Source organism: Corvus kubaryi, unplaced genomic scaffold, assembly GCF_017639235.1.
Source record: "Corvus kubaryi isolate FWS band 111438036 unplaced genomic scaffold, C.kubaryi_AGA036_p1.0 split1-37296, whole genome shotgun sequence".
Lineage (NCBI taxonomy): Eukaryota > Metazoa > Chordata > Aves > Passeriformes > Corvidae > Corvus > Corvus kubaryi.
Window position 1 is genome coordinate 19,557,444 of NW_024582075.1, and position 12,491 is coordinate 19,569,934.

The 12,491-nt window shown below is 40.8% G+C and overlaps 1 long non-coding RNA gene across 1 annotated transcript; it reads right to left on the reverse strand.

The window, feature by feature from the left end:
* Positions 1-182: 182 nt before the first annotated feature.
* Positions 183-12,270, reverse strand: LOC121657457. Its single transcript, XR_006013635.1, has 3 exons — positions 10,438-12,270; positions 2,830-2,922; positions 183-2,403 (listed from the first exon to the last, which is right to left on the reverse strand). It is a non-coding gene; the product is annotated as an uncharacterized LOC121657457 (long non-coding RNA).
* Positions 12,271-12,491: the final 221 nt, after the last annotated feature.

Genomic DNA, 12,491 nt, shown 5'->3' on the forward strand with positions numbered 1-12,491 from the left:
CCTGTGGAATAAACGCGGCATCAATCCACCGAAGCCGTCCTTTCATATCTTACCAGTTACAAGCACTACTTCTAATTTTGTACACTGAAAAACTTGCAAGAAATTGAATATAAATTAAGATATGTACAGGTGTAAGAGCTTTGTTTGTTGCTTCCATTTGAATACTTCAGTTCACAGAAACTCCAAAATGCATGTGCCTGGTTTATCTGCATATTATTTAAAACACAGTAATGTCAGGATCTGGAGTCAGAAGTTTTTGTCAAGCTATCATTTCTTCAACAAGTGTTAAGTGTAAACAAGTAGCACAGTGCATTTTTCACATTTTGATATCTTTTATTTCTTTTGCAGTAAACTGTTCATACAAAGTTTGTAGAAAACCAGAACAATTTCCCAGAAGTAGTGTAAGCAATTTTGAATAAATGGCTCAATTTGATATGGCTTACAAATAGTTTGCGAACAGAGAGTAAGGTGAAGTACACTTTCACGGAGTCCTTCTTACTTTCAGCTTCTCTTTATGCAGACTTGCATGGCTGCTGTCAGACATTCAGCACCAAGTGTTAATTTCTCACTACCATAAATTACTTTGAAGGTGTTGTTTTCAAAGATTGTATGCTATCACACTTACTGTATTTGCTATTTCTCAGTAGACGGACTAAATTTTACTTGCAGTGAGCTTCAAGCTGTGATTTATGTTACCGTCAGACTTAGGAAACCAATTGCCTCAAAGTGAATTATCTAAACCCAAAGTGTTGTAAATTCCAAGTGAACATTTGCAATTGTTTTCTTTTTCTCAGCTGCACAAACCTATTATTCCCCTGGCACACAAATAATTTGTAATGGGCTGCTAGACGTATTTGTTAATGCATTCACTCTCAACTTAAGCAATGTTCTTCAGCAAATCCAATAGATGAAGGACTGAAAATAAACAGAAAAGGTCTTCCACAGTATTGACTTGGGTCTCATATAAAAACAATTTGGATACTTCAGGCTGGAAACAAGTGTTTTGTTACAGAAGCTGATTGTTCCCTGCTGTACTGCATGCTAGCAATTTCTTTCAGACGTGTTCTCACTTGAACATTCTCCTCAATCACATTGCAGCTCCATGGAGCCCATATTTCTTCCTGAAAGGCATGTCTCTTTGAGTCCCTGTCATGCATTAGTGTAGTGGAAAGTAGCTAAAATCATGTGGTTTACTCATGCTCGTAATGATGTGCCCAAAGTGTGTCAACTGGTACCATCTGCAGTGCCTGGAGCAGTGTCTGGGAGACTGTGACAACTCAATTGCAGGCTGGAGGTTTTGAAAAACAGGCAATAATTACTATTCCTGTTAGGCAAGAGGTCTTCTTTGTGCAGCACTGGGGAGGCCACATCTGTTACAATGATTACTAAGTCTCTGCTGATCATCAATACTACAATCAAAATAGTCATCAATCTGGATAAAAATCACCATTTCTTTTCAGTTCCAGCTCACTGATCTGATCCAGTTGTAACTAATAAATTGATGCTCTGTCACCCTTTCCCTTTGTGTGCTTTTCTTCTCACTCTGATTGTTTTTGTGAGCCATGCAGGATCCTGCCACAAACAAGTGCTTGGCAGTAAAATAAGAAGGCTAGAAAGAGAGTTGTAGTTACTCTCAAAGAGAGGAATTGGATATTTTAGAAGAACATTGAACTCTGAAGTCCTAGTTCAAGAATTTTCTATAAAGCCACTGCCTTCAACTAAGCCTGGTTTATAGTTATCTTGGGTACGATCTTGACTGTCAATTATCTGACAATTACTAGTTTGCATTTTTAGAAAAAGTATAGTTTATTATCCAACATAAAATTGAGAAAAGTATTGTAGGATATTTTCTCAGATAAATTGTGTGTCATTTGACTGTGAAAATTCATGGCTCATTTTAATCAGCTTCCTTCTAGCCTAACCTAAGACTTAACTGACCATTCATAACTCTTCTGGAGTCCTTCTTAGCACTTAGAATGTGGTTTGACAAACCATGACATTCTTCATGCTTTTTGTCCAGCACTGATAAGTGGAAACTCGATACTGTATTACTATAAGGCAACCCCCAAATACTCTTCCTGTGAAAATTTGAATATTGGATATGATATGGATTTCTACTCAGCTGGTTCAGCTAGTCCTTCATTTAATGTTAAACCTGCCAGAAATAACATGACAAAGCTGGGTTTCCAATCAGCAGAAATGAAATTTGAGCTCTTGAGACCATGAAAGAAGATGCATTTTGAAATGGCCAGTGATGGAAAACATGCAAAAGAGCTTCTTACATTGTATAATTCTGCATTGCCGTGAAACTGGTAATCCCTGAAGGGAAGTCTTCAGTGCCATATCAGATATCTTGAAACAATGGTTGCTGCAATGTTCCAAGTTTTGTTTTCTTCGTACAGTCTAACAACAGACATAACAACAGATAAATATCAAGACAAATTTGTTAATATTGCATTATTGGCAGACAAAAAAAAGATCACTTTACATTGGAATGCTGAGCTCCTGCCAATCGCCAACAAGTAGATAGCTAGCTCTGTTTTAGAACTTGCTGCTAATGGGGGCAAAAAAAGTGTGTTGCACAAAAATAGAAATAATCTGAAGGTATTTGAAAAGGTTTAGGTTCTGTTCTGATAGTCCCTCAAAAATTAGCTCTGATGACAGAGTTTGAACAATACAGCTTGTATAAAGGCAGTGGCATTTAATTTTTACATAGCCCTTTGCATGTCTTCCATGCTTTGAGAAAAAGAAACACAGTGAATCTGGTAAATAATATTTGTCTAACGTAGAGTTGCAGAAGCAAATTGATACAAAGAAAGAGCAGCTTACCTAAGACCACCCAGAAGATGATCAGGTACCAAAAAAGGTGGCTTGGGAAGAGACAACATAGAGTAGCAGGGCTGGTTTGAAAAGCCTGAGGGTCTGAAATGGAAAATTAGTTTCAGTACATGTAATTAAAGGATGAGAAGTATTTAAGTATGTATTCACATATGAAAAGTGCTATAGCAATATGTTTTTTATGTTGCTGCAAATATTTTGGGGAATATTTTTATTTCACGCCTTAAATGTGAGAACTCGTAATAATGTGTGGGTCAGGTAAGGGCTCAGATTCATGGTCATGATGCTTCCAAGGAACCTGGCCCTGTGACAGTGGTCAGGGAAAGAGTGCTGACAGTGGTCCTGTAGGAAACAGACTAGGAGTTTGTGGATGTCTATTTAGATAAGGATCTAGGAGGTTTCCTGAATTAATATAAGACTGATGTTGGAAAGGGAAGAAGTGTTCTGGAAAGGCTGTGTTATTGCCACCTCCTGTTTAGGGAGAGAGACTGTCCATGTTCCAGCACACAACACCCTTTTTACAGCATGTCCACTGAGCTTCAGTCCTTGTGTGATGATGGCCTTCTTGGAATGCGTGCTGTGACTGTAACACAGGATTCCATGCCCTTCTTGCTCTGGAGTTCTCCTAATCTCCTTAGGTTGTTTGCCGGTATCGAGTTTTAGACAGGCCTGTGGATTAGGCACACTAACCTTAAAGAAGGTGAGATAGATCACACACTTACTACAGGTACAAGCACACACAAAGAGAACATTGCTGAAATGGATGCATTTTACAGTGATGAATGAATGAACTGAATTATAAAGGGCCTGAGCCCACCTGTCCCTCAGGATCTTCAGCCAGGAGACTGGAACAGGTCTCTCAGAGTGATCTCATCATGTGGAGTGAATAAAAATTCATCTTATAAATTGTTAGATTTTGGCTGCTTTTTTGTTTTGTTTTCTTCACGCCACTGAAGGGGAAAAAAGGAAACAAAAGGGAGATTTTGATTGATCTGGTAAATATGGATGTGGCTGGACCCAGGAAGAATACATTAGAGAAGTGACTGATGGCCTTGATTATGGTCAGCATATTGAGAACATGGGCTTCCACTGTGGCTGCAAAGTGCAGCTCACTATTCCCTCACTTTCTGTCTGGCACAGCTTGTGCTTTTTTTCCAAGAAGGGCTGCAGTCAAATACTGATAGAATTGTGAACATACTGGTTTCACAACGGTCAGTTGGCATTTTCACTGTCAAATTCTTCTGTCAAAGACCCATCTTTACTGGAGTTCCACATAATTAAGTAGTGAATCCAGATGGCAATACTTATTTGCCCATATTTGCTTTTTAAAATTGCTCCAGAAAAAAAAGTCTAGATTTATTTTTATGGATAGAAAGGAAGATATTTTCTGATCCACCACTATAACAGTGGATTTTCTTTGTATTTGCCTTTTTTACAATTCTCTTTGGCTTTTCAGCCAACATGATTTTAATATAATAGTTTAAAAGAACCTCCTGCATGTATCTTTTTGTGTCCCACCATAAACAAAATGCTTCCCAAATACTGGAGCTCATAGGAGAATGTTGTAGGAATTCTCCTGTAGGAGTCTTTGGTCAGTGAATGCAGCAGACTGGAGAATATTTTCTGTGTTCTCAGGTAAATGAATATGTCTAGCATATATACAGCAAGTGAAGGCCACAGACATGCAGACTAGATGGGAAAGAGAAATCACGAAGGTGACAATAACAAGAATAGCAATGGCAAGGCATTTGGATGGTTCTTTTGTTTTATTCACAGCCTTGACTGCCAAAAGTGCCAGAAGGAGGTGCTTGTAGGAGCAGCTTTGGTGAGGACAGAGAAAGAGGGGATGGATGCTTTTGTGAAACAAGGGAGGTAGCCAGCATGACTGAGTGGAACTAAAGGGGTAGAGAAAAAAGTTAGATTCAGCAAGAAGAGCTGCACAGCACCTCTTCAAGAGTAGGATATCAGACCTCTTTAGAGATCACTAGCAAAAAACGCCAACATCCAGAGAAGCAGTTCCCACAGCCAGAATAAGAAAGATGGCTTTGGCAGAAACATCCCACTGGCCCAGCAAAGGGAGAAAGAGGTCCTGTGAGGAAGACTGCAGTTGCTGAAAAGCAAAGTGATAAGGTGTGTATAAGTGGTTTGGCTGCAAGGCTGGAAAGGAAAGGCTTGATAGATAAAATGCTGTAGCGGGTGTGGCTCACTCACTCCATCTTGTCACAGGAGTGTGCTGGGAATCCACAGAAAAAGACTGAAGATCATGAGGTGGAGACAGTCAAACACACTGCAGGAGGTTTACATTGGGTACTCTGTTATGCTGTTTCTTTTGCTGCTTGTGAAAGTCAGCCAGGGGAAGGAGTCATTTGGGATGTTTATCAGAATGGGAGCACTCTGACAAAGACTTTGTAGAGTGTCAGCTCATTTTCTAGGCTTGTCCACCTCCTTCATCCCATTGATGCAATGCCACATCTATTACATTGTTGTGCAGAATGAGCTGTTCATTATTTGTGCAGAACACACACGTTACGACTGCAGTGGCATAGGAGGTATCTGACATTTTCATGTAATTGCTGTGACCTGATACTTGTGTAACTGAAGGATGAAAATGCTTTGCTTTATCTGAAGTGGATTTTCCATGTAATGACCATATAACTAAATTAGAGATGGATAAACTTGCTGAGATTTAATATGAGCTCATAGCAAAAAAATTTGTTTAAATAAACTTAATGTTCAGATGGGTTTTGACAACCGGCAAAAATGCTATTTCTCATTCTTTACTAAGATATGATCTCATTACACATGAACAATCCCTGCAACACATGCAGAAAATGGCATAAGAAAACCCCCTTTCTGATATCATCTCTGGTTGTCAAGCATTAGATGCAAGGCTAATGAGCTTTGATCCAAGTGCCAACCAGTTTAATTCTCTCCATTATTTTGGCTGAATGGGGATATTTATTAAGTTTCCCCACACGTGCTCGCTGTGGTACAAAGGCAATGAATCATTCTTATGCCACAATAATATGCGCCTTGACTCTCTCCACCAAGAACCAAAGGTGTGATTCCTGCTCTGCTGGAAAAACTCAGAGCACAGCACCCAAAATCAGGTGTTCACATAGGGCCACACACAAAGGGATCTTATTCTAGTCATGATCTGGTTCCTGGAGAGAAAGAAGCTTGACTTTCTGAGGCTGCTAGTGCTGCTGCCACAAATCTGATTCTGTTCCGGTAGGGAGGAATTTGCAGCAAAACCCAACCTTATCTTTGGATCACAATTTTATTCTTTGGTGTGGAACTATCACCTTATGCAAGGCTGCCCTGTGATCAACGCTGCAGACTCACTAGCTGCAGCAGCAGTTTCTACTGCACTGTGTTGATGAAGTACACAGACCTATCACCTATGGGAAATCAAAGCAGGTAGTGTAATCCAAGTACAAAGGGAAGGTGAAAGGAGAGAGCACTGTTACCCATGGCCACCCAGAAAGAAGAGCAAGAAATGGCTTATGTGGCCCAAGACCTTCCTCTGAGAGACTAGAGAGAACCTCAGCTCAGGAGGTTATGAGCTGTCCTAATAGAGATCATCAAGCTCAGCTGATCTGTCACAGGCCTCACAAAGTACTTGGGCCTGCTGAAAGTTAGTATATGTCACCCATCAGCTCATGGGGACACATGAGCAGGTTCACTGCTGAAATAAGAATTTCAAAATACAGTCCTCAGTAACTGGCACAGTTAGTAACTTTTACTTGGCTGGCTTGTACTTTAGGTTTTATAAAAGTGAGCACGCTGAGAGTGGAAGTCTAGGACACAAAAAGTAAGCAGAGATTCCCTTACTCAAGCCTCTCATATTTGTTATATTTTACAGAGCAATGTGATGTCTTGCGGATGGGACACCTATGCCAACCTTGAATCTGTCTTCTTTTCTCAGCTTCTGTCAGCTGTGTTCCCTTAACATTATTTCAAGATCCTTCTATTCTAGCAGGGCATTTCCCAAGTTGTTAGACATGCCTGTGTTTAAGTTCACACCCATTTGATGTGCCAGCTACAGTTCACGACAATAAAAGTTTATTGGAGGCTTTTCAAATATATTCCATTAATCAGATTCAAGGCAAAACCTTTCTCAGCCTTGAAAGCTCTTGAACAGACTTCACAAAGAGCCTGTACTATGCAGCATTGCTTACCCCCAGGTAGGAAACATCTGATATAAAAAATGCTCATCAGCAAACCGAGCTGGCAGAAATGTTTCTTGACTGCACTGAAGAGATAAAAAGAAAACTGTGGGACTTTCAGGACCAGCCCATCCCACGTTATAATCTCTAACCTTCATATTTTCACAGTATTTCATGAAGATTTATCAATACATAATGACTTAATCAATCTGACCTTTAGTAAGAGTCATTAAGCTAAAAGCCTGTGTAATTCAACAATTAATCAGAGAGAATCAAAGGAAAAGACTTTTCAAAAAGAAAGACAGAGAATAACAAATTGTAACAGGCCAAATATAGAAAAATCAGAGAATTTTTCACCTGGGAAATTTGCCTGGAGGGGTCAGGTTAAAGAATTACCCAGCCATTGAGGGAAGGGTACCATATCTATCCACATACCTAAGACCTTTCTAAGACCACAGAGCAGGCCCCCTTTTAATAACCTAAGCTTGATAACATGTCTAATGTCTTCAATATTGACATGTTGTTTTAAAAAAAACTAAACACAAAAAACAGCAACAAGAAACAAAAGCATATCATTCTACATCTACTCATTTTGTGAGACTTGTTACTTTCCAGTTGCTTAGGGTTTTGCATAGAGATGGAGAGGAGTCTCAATCATCTCTAATCCACCATTATCAGACTGCAGGCAAACCAGCCAAGTTCTGGTCACTGAAAGAAGTCAGATTGGAAAAATGCAATCTCTGAGTGATGGTTCAAATTTTGTCATTTAAATGTACCGTGAATCTTCAGAATTTTGTATGAGACTGCTTCAAACTGAAGGAAACTCAAGCCAAAAATGGGGAGACACACTGAAACAGAGTGAGATTTGGCAGTGCATTGACTCTGCTGGGGCAGGAACAAAGGCTTGGCTAACAGCATATGCTATCTATTAAACTTTGTTCTTTGTGTGTGTAGACAGAGAAAGGGAGAGAGCAAGAGAGGTAAGAACTCCAGCTCTCTTCTTGATTTCAAACAAAGCTTTTGCCCAGATTATCTGATAGCTAATGGAGCCTGGAGAGAGCTAGACATTTTTGAGGATTATTTCACACAGTAAAGTTTTAATTTGGTGCTCTCTCTGCTTTGTCAGAGAGTTACTCTATCCACTACAATCTAATCAAATTCATTAAAGAATCTGGTAAGGTGGGCACTATTGCAGCAATTGTCTGCTTTGTTTTGGATGAAGAAAACTTTTTTCAAGCCAGGAAAACTTCCATTGTTAGGAGACAGGAGGTGTTTTCAATTAAGTGGTTCACCTGCATACTAGAAATGTGTGGGAAACCCAAATGGGAATGACAATAATTCTTCAGATCCTCCATGAAAATGATAAAGGTTAAGCAAAGTCCTGGGAGAAAGCCATTGAGCTCAACAGTACTAAAGCCAAGGGTGCCTAATAATGAAAAGGATTTACCCAGTGTCTTTTTCTTGTAGATTGAAGTCCTCTCTCCAACTGCAAACAAAAGCAGTTTAAGATACAGGAGGCAAAAGCAAAAATCGAGCATCCATTTGAAAAGAAAACCTAAAATTCTGGCCTAGTAGGAGGAAATGGTAAAACCACCTCAGTTTTCATTATCACCAGGATTTCTCCTGCAATTTCAAATGTTAACTCTTAGACAGTGGGGTACTGAGGCCTTTCTTGGCCTTCCAGATCAGTCCCTCAAAACCCTTCTTTCCTCACCTTTGTCCCCTGGACTTGTGAAAAGCACTAGACATCAGTACAGCTGTAATAATACTGGAAGGAGTGGCTGATATACCAGAGGGCTGTGCTACCGTCCAGAGGAACCTTGATGGACAAACAGGAACCTCATGAAGTTCATCGGGGGAAGTCTCAAGTCCTGCACCTAAAGAAGAATAGTTGCAAGTACTGGTACACACTGGGGGCTGGCCAGCTGGAAGGCAGCCGTGCAGAAAAGACCCTGGGAATTCTTGGGGACCAGATGTTGCCCACGGGCCACCAATGCATCCTTGTAGCATAAAAAGACCAGCAGCATTCTGGCCTACATTAGGAGAATAATTGTTAGCACGTTGAGGGATGCGATCCTTCCCTGCTACTCAACACTGCTGAGATGTACCTAGAGAACTGTGTTGGGTTCTGGGCTCCCTAGGATCAGAGATACACGGAGCTGCTGAAGCAAGTTCAGCAAAGGGTCACTCAGGTGGTTAAGGGATTGGAGTACCTGATATACAAAGAAAGCCTGGGAGAACTAGGATTGTTCAACCTGGAGAATAAAAAGCTTAGGAGAAGCCTTATCACCGTCAGTCTGATGAGGGGAGTAAAGGAGATGGAACCAGACTCTTATCAGTGGTGCCCAGTGAGAAGTCAAGAGGCAGAAGATTCTAATACAAGAGAAGAAAAAACTATTGCTCTAAGGTTATCAAACACTGGAACAGTTTTCTGTCCTTGAACATGTTCAAAACTTCTCTTAGAATCATAGAATGGGTTGAGTTGAAATGCACATTTAAAGCTCAACTAGTCCAAGCCCCTGCTATGAGCTGCGACATTCTCAACTACATCAGGTTGCTCATCCATCCTGACCTTGAATGTTTCCAAGGATAATCAACAATGGGAAGCCTTTCCTGTGTTTAACCATCCTCATTACAAGAGTTTTCTTCCTTCTGTCTTATCTAATCCTGCCCTCTTAAAGAATTACCCCTTGTCCTATCACAACAGGCTCTGTTAAAAAGTCTTGTCATGGTCCTGGGCAACCTATTCTCAAAGGCCCTGTTTTAGTACTGGGGCTGTACTGCGTGATCTCCAAGGGTCCTTTCTAATCTCAACTGTTTTATGAATGCTCACAAATTCAGCAGCTGCATCACCACTACAGATGCAGGCATCTCTGGGCTTGCTTGTCTGTCGTGGTCTGGCTTGGTGGTGCTGGATGGTGAGGTGCCGCGACCTTCCTAAAAGCGTCTCTAACGTGATGCCACTCTGGCAGGTCCACCACACCCTCACACACGTGTGTACACGCAGAGACACAGACAGCTCCCTAGAATGGGTTGACAGCAAAGAGGCAGGAAGGATCTTTGTATAGAGTTCCATGGGAGGGGTTTATTGCAGCCACGCTCATGAAGGAGTCCAGGGAAGAAGAGAAAGAACGATGGAGGGTCCAGGTTTATATACAGGAGCAGAGCAAGCATCAGGGACCAATGATCTGAGGGCACAGGGGCGGTACATAGGCAGGGCTAGGGTAAGGGAACCAATAGGGAAACTCTGAGGGAGTGGCGATGGGGCAAGGGCCAATGGGGGAACAAGGAGTGGAGAAGCTTCTAGGGCAGGGACATAAAAGGTAACGAGGGGCGGGGAGGCCAACGGGCCAACCGAGAAAGCAGAACTGGGGTGCTTTAACATACCAAAGCAGAGCATTCTGGGGGAAATTTCTTTCATCACGCTAACCTGGGAGGATCTCTGTTCTTAGGGACTGTCCCACCAGTGGGCTCTCCTTGTTCCGTAGGCTCACTGGCCTCCACACTTGTCCACAAGGCTGAGCAACTGACTCATAAGTTTCTGTTATGAAAGGCTGACATTTGAGAAAACATTTCTGCAAGATGGCAATTTGAACAGATCAGACAAGACAAAGTGCAATATTGTTATTAAGCCATGCAATAAATTGTGACAGATAGCAGTCCATAGTGCCCATAAGAAATACTGTTTCATTTCTTTGGCAAAATTTATTATTTTTGAAATATGATTTCCATGCTGAAGTGACAATGAAATGGCCTACTCTGAGAACAGGCATTATGTGGCACAGGTGGTTATTGGGAACATGGGAAATACTCACTGATTTGAGTTGGAATTAGAATGAAATGCTACATCTCAGTCACACCAAGGAGTTGGATTTATTCTCCTTTAGACAACAGCAATACCCTGGAGAACCAAGGTAGAAAGCATATAGTTTGGCATGTTTCACACAGAAATTTTATGGAAACATTTTCCAAAATATCATTTTGCTGAGGAAAAAAATTCCAAGTAGTTCCAGCTAACATACAGCTGTACTTAGAAAAGGAGATGATGAGAGTGACAAGCAACTGTTTAACTTCCTGTCTGGAGCAAGAAAAAAGATAGCCATCATCTCTAATTATTGAATAAAATTATTCCACCAGCACATCATCAAGAAATACTTCTATGTTTTTAATATAAACAAATGTGTGTAGTTTATATTAGGATGTCAGACATGGTAAAGTGATCCTGAACAATTACTTGCTGCCCTACATCTGCTAGAAATTTTTGTCCTTACTCACTTAGAAAACTCTGTGGATGCATCTCCACAGATGTCTGCTCTCAGTACAGTACTTCACCCACACAACTCTCCATGCAGCCAAGTCTAGATAAGGCTACCATGCATCCAGCTTTTCCATATGTGGCTCCTCTTCTCCAAGTTTTTGGATGCCTTGTTGAATCATGGGCCACCGCAGAGCTGAAAATCTTGGAGACTAAAGCTATTGCTTATGCTGTGTGGATCTCCTATCAAGAAATATGCCAAACAGGACAGGCCCACTGAGACCAAAGACTCTACACAGCACTGGTCTCATTATCACATCCACAAGTGTTTGTGCCACGGGAACCTCAGATATGGCACCTTGGCACCTCAGCTCCTTCCACTGCCTTACTTATGTTGCTTATATATGGTGCAGGTCTTGCTAGTCCCCACCACAGCACAAAGCCAGAACACAGATGCTTTCGGTGTGAGATCAGATGTGAGTTACTGATCACAGTACCCTGCTTCAAAGTTTGCCCAAATTCTTCCCAGAAAAATGGTTCATAAAGGATAGTAATAGTATTTACCTGCCCATAGGGGTACATTGCTCCTTAACACTATAATTCTGTATTGACTCAGATCACACAGATGTAGGTCCTTTCCTATTTCTTTTCTTTTCCAACTAAGTCTTTCTGTTCCCATTGCTCATGTAGATTTCTAACTCATCAATTAAACATTATATAAACGGGATTGTTTTATTGCTTGTAAATGTCTTGTTACTCAGTTTCATGTCCCGATGCTTTTGTTTTGTGGTGAAGGCAATCTTCCTTACAGAAATAATTATTTTGTACACTTACGTCATGCTGTCACTTCTTTTTCCTCTCTAATCTAACCATCTCTACACTTCCCACACTTTCTTTACATAAAAAGCTCGCACCACACTTCCATTCCTCTAATCATTTTTTTCATGTATTTCCCTGGACTCTTAGTATTTCTGCAGTATTCAAGGTGGTTGACCTGGAAGGAACAGAGAGAAGATGTCACTGGCTTATATAATTATATTATTTTTAATATTGTTTTCTATCTTTTTCCTCCTACATTCTATCAGTTTGCCAACAATTTTGCTGCTTTCAGAGCATATGGTTTGGCTAAGATGTCTGTTGTGACACTTTTTTTGTTGCATGGCTGTGATTAATTTAGAGCCAAGCAATATGTCATTCTGATTTTTCCTTCCAACTTGCATTAGTTTGTC